Source organism: Pyxicephalus adspersus, chromosome 2 (assembly GCF_032062135.1).
Source record: "Pyxicephalus adspersus chromosome 2, UCB_Pads_2.0, whole genome shotgun sequence".
Taxonomy (NCBI): Eukaryota; Metazoa; Chordata; class Amphibia; order Anura; family Pyxicephalidae; genus Pyxicephalus; species Pyxicephalus adspersus.
Window position 1 is genome coordinate 12,508,767 of NC_092859.1, and position 12,073 is coordinate 12,520,839.

The 12,073-nt window shown below is 40.7% G+C and overlaps 1 protein-coding gene across 3 annotated transcripts in view; it reads left to right on the top strand.

Moving 5' to 3' along the window:
- Window positions 1-12,073, top strand: part of KANK2 (KN motif and ankyrin repeat domains 2) — a 66,783-nt gene that overhangs the window by 17,496 nt on the left and 37,214 nt on the right. The window lies entirely within an intron of this gene.

Here is a 12,073-nt window from a genome sequence, read left to right on the forward strand (position 1 = left end):
GTATAGTCTTGTGGAACAATGGTGAAGGATGAGCGGGGTTACTGACTGATACCTTTAAATCCATTAGGGGACGAATATGACTCAATGGGTCAGAATATTAAATATGAAGCTGGGATCAAGAACATAAGGTCATGATGTGACATAAAAGTTCAAAAATAATCCGAAAGTCTATTTAACTATTTAAGTCTAATTTAAACATGCTTAGATTGGGACAAACAAAGATCTACTCTCAGGCAAAAGGTTAAAACAACAAAAACAAAGAACAACAAAATCAGTCAACCGAGGACTCAATGGACCACTTTTTTTTAACACAATGGACCAAAGTTTTTTTGCCATTTTTCTGTGTTATTTGCAGGATTACTGGTTGAAAATGGATATATAGAAAACAAAAGCAGCCACCCCATCTGCTCGGGCATGCATAGAAGGAGAACCCAAGCTCCTCCCTGGATGCGTGACGTAGGTATCCTGGGAGGTTTTGCACTCCCTTTCATTTTTGCGTTGGGGTGCGTTGCTGCACCATTTTTTTTTAATTTAGAATTTTTACTTTACATAAAAATGTTGTCTACCTTTTAAGTAAAGTGAAAGTTCTGAGTTTAGGTACGCTTTATGATTCAAATTTCATGATCAAGAACCCAGTCTATACTAATGGCCTTATATTGTCTTGCTGGGGGCAGAATGTTTGTAGTTGATACCCTTAAGTTGTCAAGACTTCAGTTGTTACACTTGACCTTTCAGGATGGCTTAGATCCCTTCTTCAGGTTTTACATAATTCCAAAAACAGCTATTTTTTCTTGGCACACTTAAGTCTATCCTAAAGGGCAAGGCTTTAGATAAAGATCAAAGAAGTGTCAATGGGGTAATTGACTCCAAGATAAGTCCATTTGTCTTGCTGGTGAAAAGCAGAAGCATAGCTATGATAAGAAGGCACTTCCGGTCTATCTATAGGCAAAACTTTGTCCCAAAAATGGGCTGCCCCTTCAAAAGCATTACTGATGGCTTGTGCACCATTTGTCATACAAGTTCCATAAACACCACATTCCAGATTAATGATGTAAGTTTGGGTTATTCTGAGGACATCTGACGTCATACTTTGTTTTTGTGTTGAGTAAAACAGCGGGGACGGCTCGTGTTGATGCTGCCACACAGTTGGGGGATTTCCCTTTGTTTTCTCAGTATTTCCAGCTCAGGGATATCCAGGATGGGGGATCCTGAGATCATGTTGGTATTATATGCAGGTCACAACTGCAAAGTATGTTGGTCATAATTGGTAGAGTTAAGAACAAGATAATTACAGGCTACTTTTAGTATATAATTATGGTGCTACATCTTCTTAGATGAAGTCAGGGTAGTAATGCAATGGTTATTCTGTGCCAAATAAAGATCTAATGACAAGTGTTTCAGGGCTTTTCCTGGCAATGCAGCAACGTTGTCACAAACACAGAGGGAACATAAGGTAGAGCCTAAAATATTCAATGTCTGGGCTCTGAGGAACGTGGTGCGATGGGCGCAGGAGGCTGGACCAAGCAATGACGTCATGGCATGATGATCCAAAAGGTCTCATTGACTTACAACATCTGCAGCTCAGGTTCTAGAGACATACATGGGGTTCCATCATTTTTCCCTTCAGGGAAAAATACAAGGATACATCTAATAATGCTTTATTCTTTCCAAGTCATCTTTTTCCAGCTCCAATGACTTTGTCTTCCTATGGTGACCAGGTAAATGCCAGGACCATTGGGCAGTATGGTTTGATCAGTGGTTAGCACTCTGGCCTTTGTAGCACGGGGTCCCAGCTTTGAATCTCAGCCAATATGCTATCTGCTAGGAGTTTGTATCTTCTCCTTATATTTGTGTGGGTTTTACTCAGGTTTCCTCCAACATCTCAAAAAATGCAGTTAGGTTATTTGGCTTCTCTTCAAAATTGTCCGTAGACTTTGCTAATGATTAGGTAGGGACATTAGATTGTGAGATCCTTTGAGGGACAGCTAGTGACATGACTATGGACTTTGTATAGCTCAGTATAATATATTGGCGCTATAAAAATACAATCATTGATAGAAAATACACCACAAGGATAAATGTTACCAGTTACCAAATGTTAATTCTGCTCCACAAACATGAAGCAGGCCAGCTTTGGGATTCAAAACACAAAATTAGATTTTGATGCCACCTTGCCCAGGTTCCAACCATTCTGCTTCACACTTTGTTTTATTAACTAAAGGCCTTGTGTAGAAGGTGGAAAACAGGTAAAAAAAGTTGCATAGCTTCTTCACAAAGAATATCAGTGAATTGATAACTTATTTTACCTACTTCTGTTAAAGTGCGAAGCAATTCATTAGTAATGCTGCATTGCTCCACCAACTACCTGGCCATGCCCACCCATCTCTCATTGGTAAGCTTCAACAATAATGCTGTGCCGCATCACCCAGTAGCTGCCCATGCCAGCCTATCTCTTTCTGGAGATTCTCAACACTAACGGTGCTTTGTTCTACTTATCTGCCAATGCCTACCAACCCTTCCTTGGTGACATACTTGAAATCTTAGCAGTGAAGGCAAGTTTATTTTGGTCCCCTCTATCAGCTAATTTAAGGGTCCCATGTTCAACCTTACAGGTCGTTCAGGCTGTGACATGGACAATGCTTCATATGGTGCATTATGGAGTTACATTTCATCTGTCATTCTAGCTTGCATATGTCTCCTGTCTAGATTTCAGCAATATACCTAACTGATTGATTGCTCTTTTGTTTTTGGAAGGTGTTTGCCTTCTGCTCTGTCTTTGTCTTTTTCAATAAAATCCAGCCAGACATGGCCAAAAGCAGAACTTTTAGTTTTTAGAACTAGTAGAATAAGGAAGGATTAGAACTAAAAGCCTAATGCAGATTTTAACTTTTCACCACTTTATCCAAAACTAAAGTTTGGCTTAGGATACTTTCAATAGTTTCATCATTCCAAACCAGCCATTTGTGGAATGGACACTATATGCTTGTAAAACAAAAAAGAGACCACGAACGAGGGGGATTTTTCTTTTTTATTAAACTTTTCTTTAGTCTGGCATAAGTTAAAGTTCTTTTCTTTGTTTTTTTCCCTGCCCATAATAACTGGGCCATTTGCCTGGGGATGTCTCATAGTAGGCTCAGCCTTGAGGAATGAATCCAGAGAGCTCAGATTTGGCAGTTTCCAGCCAGTTTCTTCATTTTCAAAGGGTGCCGGTCATACATATTAGGTGGAGGCATTCCTTTTTTAACAAGTCTTAACCGACAGACAGAACCAAATATTTGGCTATTTCAGCTTTTGCAGTTATTCCATTAAACTATAATTTGTGCTATGACAAGTATAAAATAAAAACTTACTAAATCAATTCATTTTTTTAATGAATTAAGTCAGACATTGGTGCAATACAATGAAGATAGACTATCATGGATGAACCTGGGTGATCCAGCAAACTTCTAGCAAAAAAAAATCATTGGTATTAGTTGATAAATATTTTTAATCCTTGACCGGATTTATTCCTAGTTTACTAGATCACCCAGGTTCCTCCTTGATAGTCTATCTTCTCCAGTGTTGGAGAGCTTTATTAAACCAGGCCCTTAATATCACATGTCCTTTTTCTTTTCTGGCATTAAAAGGGCCCTAAATATGTGGTTTCAGGGCAGAATTTTACTGTAGCCCCTGGGTGATTTGATGGCATGCCCATAAGAGGCAGAATTCTGATGCCCTGGGCTCATGTTGAATTATGTTGGGTGCCATTAAACAATGAGAAGGGGTAACACTGGAAAACTAGTTCAAGAGGAGCAGCCCAGAGAGGAAATGAGTATTACAGCTACAGCTGTTTTTTTTTTACTCCTGCAGGGTATTACATAACTTTTTTTTTTTTAGAGTTGGTCTTTAAATGTTTCTCCAACGTATAGAACAATAATTCTTGGTTCTCCTAAAAAAAATGTGCTAATGTGAAATCATAAAATGAACCCGTAAGCCACCATTGTTGATCAACTTCTAAGAATGTAAGTTGCTTGGCTGATTTTGAATTTTTGGGACAATGATCTGGAACAAGTATACAATCAGTGAGAACAGAATTCTGGATGCAGACCAGGTAAGTAGTCTTTTCAGGAGTCAGATATGTCCCCATCAGTATTTTATATGTCACCTATACCAGTGGTCCCCAACCTTTTTGGACCTTTAATGCCAGAACCCACCCACTGCTTACAATCCGTACGGGAGACATGGTCCGTGGCTCTGGCCAGTGCGCTGCCCAGTGAGGTCCTTCTCCTGATTCGGGGGCACAGATCCACAGACTACCAAAATTTTTCACAGACCACCAATTGGCGACCACTGACCTTTACAATAGCTTCTGGATTTCAGTGCTGCCTCAGCCAATATCATATGGCATTCCAGAATGAATTGTGTGAGATGGGCCATGTTTTAACACTTTGGTAGCAATGTCCGTGCAAGTTGACCTATTTGCAGCCATGTGATGACCTTGCCTTAGGCCCTGTCCACACCAGCAATGAAAAGATACATTTCCTTTGCAGCTGAACACCAGCCAACCAATGTCTGAAATCTCATTACAAGTTAATGGAATAGTTTAAACTAGCTTAAAAAATGTTGAGATCCATAGGCCACTTTGGATTACAATAGAAGTCAATGGGAGCGGTGGACAACCACCTACGTAGATGGCTGCATTGCTGTTGTATATCATGTTTTTAAATTTTCAATAAGACATAGAAAAAGAAACTGCATGGATTTGCATTCACCCGAAGTTTGCAAATGTTTGCAAGTGCACACATGCAACCGCTTGCATTTTTATGAATTCTTCAGCAAGTCCTAGTGCAAGCCTTCATTTTTATGTTTCTTGTGTATCTATTTCCCTCTGGTCCTTCTCTAACATAACCTTTCAGCCCCCAGAAATCTTTTCCTGTTTGTGTCTGGTTGTTGTAGCCTCCTCCACCCCCTGTTCTCTGGGTACCAGACTCCTTCCAGCTGTCTGAAGGTCTCAGGTTACTGATCTGCCTTTACTCCTTCTTCATCTCAGCCTGGAACTCAGCAAACTATTCCTGCAAAACATTTACAATGTGCTCAGCCATCAATCCCACCAAGTCAAGCTATAGAAGGGACCAAAGGTACATTGTGAATTGTTTGTCAGCTAGTGGCTCAGGCAGGGTTGAAGCCATTGGATCAGCATGGCAGCCAGGCAAGCAGAACCTTCAGATAATTCTTTCTGCTCAGGCTTCTCATTTTTAAAATTAAACAGTGCTCAACCCAGAAATTATTTTAAACTGGGTGGGAAGAAATTGTAGGTGTGTGGCAGCCCCTATATTGTGACCCAAAAACAGCTGGGTGGTTAATGAAAAGTGCCAGGTGGCGCACCCGACTAAAAGAGGCTGGGGAGAACACTGGTGGTATTCAGCTGTAATTAACACATAACACTTATCTCCTTCTGTCCTTCTCAAATATAATTCCTGCGCTTCTCCATTAACCTAACCCTCTACAGAGAAATGCTATTCTGACTTCTAAAAATGCAAATTGGTTGATTGTTATAAGGACCTACCTGGCGTTAATACTTTGATTCACTGACCTTGAACTAGTTTGTAGATCAAGCCGGTCAAGCCAGACCTTCTTTATCAATGGGGAACTTAAAGCGTACCTAAACTCATAAATTTTATTTTACATAAAAGGGTAGACAACCCTTTTATGTTAAATAAAAATTCTGTTGTTAGTTTTTTGTTTTTTGAAAAGGTGCAGCACCCCCCCTAATAAATGGGAGCACAAAGCCTCCCGGGATACCCACGTCATGCATCCCGGAAGGCTCTTGGGTGTTCCTTCTGCGCATGACCGAGCAACTCAAAAGGAGTCTTTTTGTGCACAGAGAAAAATTTGACGATCTCTCGCATGCGCAGTGAAATTGGAAAGTTTTTTTTCAAACCTACATCACCCGATCTTGCGCCTGGGTCAGGTGCTGTAGGAAGAAGAACCAGGAAGAAGAGGAGTGCCAGCTTGGGAACGGATACTGGGGCAAAGCGATTTGGCCACTCCAGTTTAGTTTCTCTTTAGGAACTAAATGGTACATAATGGTGCAGAATCATTACTATTACCCCTGCAACCCCTGATTGGGGAAAAGGGCTGGGGTGTTGTAGAGGTCCCAGCAACCAACTGCTTCAACTCTGGCCCTCAATATTACCCTGGGGTTAGTTAGCACTTCCTGCCTAAAAGAGAAGGTTCTCCTGGAGTGTGGAGATTTAGCTGGTGGCCTGTTGGCTTTCCGCTTATGATGGAAGGTTAAGAAACAAACCACCAAAGGGCTGCAGAAGGAGCTTACAAGGACTTTCAGACATGGTATGTTACCTTCTGCAGGTTTCAGTGAGACAAACAAAGACGGAGCCAAGCCCCTGCCTGCTTGATGGGATAGTTAGGTGGAACCTCTTTTACTACATAGGTTTGGTAAATCTGGTGTTGAGCATTATGAGCTTTACCCAAGATAGATAGATGGAAGGTTGGACTGGTCAACTGGAAGTCCAGAAAAAAACTCTCTTGTGTGCCAGCTCTCTTAGCTTTTTTGTGATCTCTGGAGGGCCCCTGCTTCCTTATGAAATAAATACTAGTGCTAGGAAAGCTATGTGCTGTGGTCGGTCCTTCTTCTCACTATTGTCTGGTGGTCCCCAGGCCGACCTTTGATTGATAAATCCCACCAAACATCTCGTTCCAGATGGCTCAATAGTAGATCTTTCCAAGTCCCTATATTCACACTTGTTCTGACTTATCATTTGAAGAATAGGAAGACCACAGTGATGTCCCAGATGTTTCTCTTGGGAAAAGCTGCGCTTAGGGCTTGAGAAACCGGAGACATTGAAATGAACCCACAGATGAACATTTTCATAGCTTTGGCTTTAGTTCCTATCTATAAAAATGAGCAACTCTGAATAGTAACAGCCAACCAATGAAGACTGAGCCCCGTTGGACGATGTTATGAGATATAAAGGATGACCCATGTCATTGGTGGAGATCTCAGCTCGTCAGTTCAGTGTTTTCCGTGATAACAGTGTGTTAGCGTTACACTGGCTGTTTCCAGGGCTGCAGATTCCAGGCACTTGTTGATACCAACACAGAGATCCCAAATAAGGAGCGTCAGGCCCCTGACATTTTCTCGGAGACCCTGCTGCTTCTTATCTGTGCCGTCACTGTATTAACCCCAGTGTGCTCAGCAAGAAGGCCTCAACTGCAAATCTTGGCATAGACATAGCATACAAATCTGTCATCCACCTAGGGCTGATCAAAGGAATGTATGTTTATTCAAAGATGGCACCATCATAGGGTTGGGCAAGATTTGCCATCTTTTGGGAAGATTTGTCTTCCTTTGGTGTCCTGTGTAATCAACATCAAAGGGAGTGCAAAGTGAGTTCATGTTTGGAGTTATTATCGCTTCTTTTAGACTTTTGTGATACACATTGCTACAGCTAACTTTTTTCATTTTTTGAAAATGTAGTCACTAAATCCCAGATAGAGATTTTTAGATTATCCGCAGCAGGGAGTTCTCACCGGCTCAGTGACAAAAATGTAATATATTAAAATTTAATGTGGTGGCTGAGTTAGTTTTTTTTCAGGCTTTTTTTCCTTTATTAACAACTGATGATCATGCCAGTAAAATATTTCAAGTCCCAGGGTGACAACACTTCCACCCTCCTTCACTACATTATAATAATGGAGGTTCTCAACCATTCTCCTGATTTGGACTGAAGTTTCTTCGTGACAACTTTATATAAAAAAAATTGTAGTTCAATTTTAAGGAATGTGTCGAAGATACTGAATCAACTGATATATTCTGTACGTGCAGAAAATGTATATAACATGACCAGATGAGCAGCCTAAAGTGTCTCTGCAAAGGTTGTGATAATACCTTTTGTGTAGCTGGTGTTTTGCCTTATTGTTGCCTTGTTACAAAAGCAATGCCATAGAGGTACCATATTGCGGGAGCAGTGCCATGGTTGTGCTATATTATACTAAAGTTGCTACATTGGTGCCATGACACAGAAGTATTTCCATGGTGCTACCATATTACATAAATGATGCCCTATTAAAGTCATGTTTCAGTATTGTTGCCCTGCTATGGTACAGGAGCAGTCTCATAGTGGTGTTACATTATAAAAACGGTGCCATAGTGGTGTTCTCTTACAGGAAAAGTGCCATAGTGTTGCCATGTCAAAGGACTAATTCCATGGTGGTACCATCTTAAAGAAATAGTGCACTATTGGTGCCTTTTTACAGGAAAAGTGCCAAGGTACATACACTGATGCCATGTTAAAAAAATGGTGCAACGGTGATGCTATGTTACAGGAGAAGTGCCATGATGGTATCATGTTGCAAAACAGTGCCCCATTGGTGCCGTGCTTCAAGTTTATTTATGCACTGCTGCTATATTATAGAAAAGGTGCCATAGTGGTGCTACATCATAGGAGTAATTCCATGGTGGTACCTTGTTACAGAAATGGTGCCATGAGTTGTCATGTCACAAGAGCCCATGCTAAATGTGACCTACATGTGGGAATACCAGTCCAATACTGGTGCCATGTTACTGGTGGTACCCTACGAGCTTTCCATGCCATATTACAGATATGTTTCCGTGATTATTATTATTATATAGCGCCATCATATTACGCAGATCTGTACAAAGTCCATAGTCATGTCACTACTGTCCCTCAAAGGAGCTCACAATCTAATGTCCCTACCATAGTCATATGTCATTTATACAGGCTAAGGTCAATGTTTGGGGGGGAACAAATTAACCGAACTACACGCTTTTTTTTTTTTGTGATGTGGGAGGAAACCGGAGTACCGGGAGCAAGCCCACACAGACAAGAGCAGAACCTGCAAACTCCATTCAGATAGTTGTCCTGACCTAGATTCAAACCTGGGACCCAGCGCTGCAAAGGCCAATGTGCTAACCACTAAGCCACCATGATGCCCACTATGATGCCATTTTTCAATTGTGTGTTTATGAAGTTTATGGTGGGGCTTCATCACTAATACCTTGACATGGGGACCACATGCTATACAACTAACTCTTCATGGTGAACAATATTGATTTGTTAAAGTGAACCTGTCTGAAGAATCGTAGAGAGGATGATAACTTCCTTCTTTGCCTGGCTGTTGGTGTCCTTCTGGTTTCAATGGTTTCTGAGTCACAGATTCAGAAAATTTGTATAGAAAATAGGGGACAGTAAGTCCTTTCCTGCATACTGGGTCAAAGACTCCATCTAACCAAAACCAGAGTATCAGCACAGCAGGCAACATTTCCAAAAGCATCAATCAACAATGATAGCCGCCATACTTTACTCTTCTGTGTTTGACCATCCTGCCATTGCCACTCACAATCCTAACCATCCTAGTGTCCTATGGATTGTGTACCCCATACACCTCCATCCTGTACTATACAATGATATTATCCGCCATGGCCGTGGATGTTTGTGTGTATTTTCTGTATCTCTTCTATTATGACGTTCGTCTTTCCGTTAATTTTGTGCAGATCTGCTGAGTTATGTGAATGGATGAATAGAGATATTGTACCCATAAATATCACTGTATACAGCAGTGTATTCATGCGAGCGCAGATAATGCAGCCGCTGAGTGCTGTGTATTTATAGGGCACTGATGGGGGAAGTTGTCACAGCAGCATTGTGTATAATATGTTCAGCACGGTGCAGACTGCGTATACATCTGGGCTGGATCATTCAATCTCCTATAACACTGCTCCATCTACCATTTTTATGCATCCATCTACCAGCACAGCTGTCTTTTCTAGAATTCTTCCTAAGCATAAGGTCTAAAAGACCCCATCTCCAGACCAATAATTCTAACAAAAACCTTCCTGTTATATTTTATAATCCAAAAGCCCCAAGACTGCTGCTGGGTGCCGCCATATTGGATGTGATGTCAGCAGCCCTAGCATACTCACACTTGTCATTTTTTAGCATTCTCCTTAGCTCCTCCCACAAGTGCTACATAAAAGGTAATGCAGGGAGGGGCAGAGAAGCTGGGTCAGCACAGTCATTAGAAGAGGAGGGGGTATTATGTGCAGAGAGGGGACTGTGCTAGGGAACTAACAAGTCAACTTCTCGACTTCCAATACACCACAGGCGGGTTGCACTTCTGCTCAGAATTGTAGCTTTTTGTGTCAGCGGCTTGCACATTGACTGTAAGAGGACATCTCCTTACTTCTAAACTCCTATCTAAATTTAAGAAACATAAACACCCCCACCCTGGCCCCAGTGCCTGAAAACCCAGATACATAGTGGAATGGAATGCAGAATAATTAGCTCATAATGTCAAACTTTCCTCTCCTATGCACAGCAGACATAATTCAATCTTCTCTCATTCACTTTTGTAAATTTGACCCATTTATATCGCTCTTTACAATTGAGTATTCAATAAATAATCCGCTAGTTCAATATCTAATCAGTGATATGACTATTTTCACCATTACACCTAATAAAAAACTCAGACACATGGTTTTAATTCCAATACAACGAATATTCAATTTCGACATTCTGTTTAAAAATCTTTCACAATTATGATCGATTTGATAGATTTGTGATCATTTTGACGTTTCCTTCCAATTAATCGTAGATGAGCTAAATAACTAATTATAGTAATTGGTGATTTTTGTTTCTGCAGTTGCACTTTATACCAGCTAAGTTTATTTTTTGCACTTGGATTGCCCCAATCTTTTTGCTCCATCATTAGGTCCTCCATCACCCCCTCCTCTGTTCTCGGCCACATCCAGCTGCATGGGGTCCCTGTGATATAAATGGGCCTTTGTGTTCTGGGACACATCCAGCCTGGATATGGCTCTACATATGTGTCTAATAATAGTGCCGGAGGGTGGGAGGGGGATGCTGGAATTCGGCTGTGACCGTCCACATCTGTCCCACCATGAACTGGAACTGATCCGCATCTGTATTCTTCCTGCTTAAACATACCAATAATTTCTATTATTATGACTACTAATATTATCTTGTATTAATATAGTGCTGACATATTACGAAGCGGCGTACAAAGTCCATAATCGTGTCCACCTGTGTGTCCTTCAAGCCTAGACCAGACCTAATGGGATTGATTTACTAAAGGAGTTTTAGCAAAATGAATTAAGACTCCGAGATTATTCACTTTGCTAAGCGGATGAGATAAAGTAATGCCATCCACTTACAGTCATTTATTTATTTATATTCATTTTATATATATACTATTTAAATTCAAGCAAAAATATTTTTTTTTCATATCCTTGGCTGTGATTGGGTATTCCTCGCATACTCGTCTTTACTATGAAAAACATGTAATAAATTACTGTTACTGGGTTCTGTAAGAGTTCATCCCATAGTTCACAGCTCTGTAATATGATTGCCCCCCTGTGAATTCGGGAACTGATTACCGTGTATTTAGAAGCAGAGGAGTTGTCTTCCAATAGACGATTACTGGAAATATACCAGAGTCACCCAGAAGTCATTTTTGTTTTTTCCTGGGATTACTGGTGGACAGTAATGGACCCAGCATGGAGCAAAGCATTTTGTTTGCTTCTTTGGGATTAAAAAAAAAATAAAGGACCACACAGTGAGTGAGGAATGGGGTCATGTGTGTTGTATCAGAAGCCATCATGAAAGTTATTTATTGCCTTCTTTGTATCACAGTACAAAAGTCATCTACATACAGCCATTGATGACAATATCTGGTATCATGTATACAGCAGTGAGCTGAAATTTAACATCAGATACTCCATGTGGACATTTCATATAGAGATGGTGCAACATAAAAAGTGCAAGTGCTTAGAGCATCCATTCAGAAATCATTTTATTGCTTTGAAGGTGAAATCCTATTCTGTGCACACTGCAATAGGTCCAAAAAAGCCTAAATTGTCATTCTAAATCCTTCATAGAATACAGAAAAAGAAAAAAAAAAGTTCATTCAAGCTTAAGAGCTCGCAGGGCAGGGCAATTATTCATACACAGCTAAAGATACAAAATACCCCGGGTTATAGTTTACATGGAACCAGCAGATAAGCCTAACACCTCCAATATATCAGAGATTTGTT